Source organism: Lissotriton vulgaris, chromosome 12 (genome assembly GCF_964263255.1).
Source record: "Lissotriton vulgaris chromosome 12, aLisVul1.2, whole genome shotgun sequence".
In the NCBI taxonomy this organism is placed as follows: Eukaryota; Metazoa; Chordata; class Amphibia; order Caudata; family Salamandridae; genus Lissotriton; species Lissotriton vulgaris.
Genome location: NC_141700.1, coordinates 340,111,083 through 340,112,748, shown reverse-complemented (window position 1 = coordinate 340,112,748; position 1,666 = coordinate 340,111,083).

The window sequence follows — 1,666 nt, the reverse complement described above, 5'->3', positions numbered from 1 at the left end:
ATTTGATGTGATCAATGGAGACAAAAGAACTGTCTTTAGAACCAGGAAGTAATGGCAAATCACAGTTCTTGTACCTTGAATGCCAAGGAGCGTGGTATGACGGTCCAAACTCCTTCTTCACAGCCACCTTCTTTCGTACAAGATCCCCAACCTTTGAAATCAAGCTGGAAGGTTCTGGTTTCACCTTAATTCTCGCAGAGGCAGATGTCTTCAACTGCTCTTTGGATTGGTTGTCATGGAAGATTTGTAGATCCTTTAAGACAGCATATCAATCATTTACATCAAAGTGCATGGTTGCCACCACAATGTCTGAACCATCAAGGACAGAAACGTACATCTTGGTGTCAAAGAGGATCTCATATGAGGTGCGGCCACCCAGAGTTCTATTAGGGAGATTGCTTAGTGCTTGTTGTAGGCCATATAGGTGGTAGATCCAACTATGACCCATACCTAATACTCTAGCTGTTAAGGACTGCTTTAAGTCATTGTTCATCCTCTCCACAACAGAATTGCCCTTAGGCCGATATGGGGAAGAATAATACACCCCTATGCCCAGGGGAGTATCCTGATACGCTTTTGAGACGAAAGCCACTCCCTGTTCCGAGTGGACATACAGCATGTTTTTCTCCTGATAAAGACTTGCATATCTTTAATAACATTGTGAGCTTAAGCCGAATGCTGAGCAAGAATCAACTGCAACTAGGATAAATCTAAACATAGTATCTGAAATAAGAGGACCACGATAATCGAGATAAATGCACCCAAAAAGCTTGTTGGAAATCAACAGGTGTGTCTGAGCTAGGCAAGCCATGGTGGAAGATTTAATTTGTTGACAAATGTCGCAACAAAGGACATTTTATTTCGCCTGTTGATATGAGATTTGTCATCAATAACAATGTTGTAGAAATGAAATTGTGGCTGCCACATCTGCGTGTGCAGAAGCGACACCTTCATGCACAACTATCACTAAAGAAAACCTGTGATCTTGATTGGGAATCAAACAATCACCAAGCCCTGGCATAGTCTCAAAAGGAATGTTCAGTTCACTTAAGTGGTATGAATATTTAGAATGAAAGCCCTTAGGTAAAGAGGTGCTGTCTTTGTTAGCATTAATGGCAGACAATATGTCATTATCTATCTTCGTTCTAGAACAAGTAATCACAGCAACAGTAGCAATTGCAAATGCACATTTGGCCACTTCATCATCCAGAGATTTCCCTCCAACCTGTGTTCCCACATGCTAATGACGCAACAGATGAATAACTGGAATCTGTGCCAACCTATCTTTAAGGGTCACCACTTTCACCCAAAGCATTGTTTGATTGATGTTGTTACCTTTAGAATTTTTTAATCCATTTTGATGCCAATAATGTAAATTATCATTAAAGGACTGGGAAGGTAATTCGAATTGCACACTATAAGTGTGAGGAATTCAGGATCCGTATGTTCCAATGCATGAAGCAATGCTTTGAGTTCAGTCAACTGCGCAGTGCAGTCTCCTAAGGAGTGCCAGTTTTTTGTGTGTTTACAACAATTGCGCATGCAGCAAAATATTGGTGTTTGGTGATTATTATATAGCAGACTGGGCTGAAACATCAATAAAAATCACATTTATACTGTTCAACCGGGTTTATTTTACTCATTTCTCCAATACAATCCCTAGCTC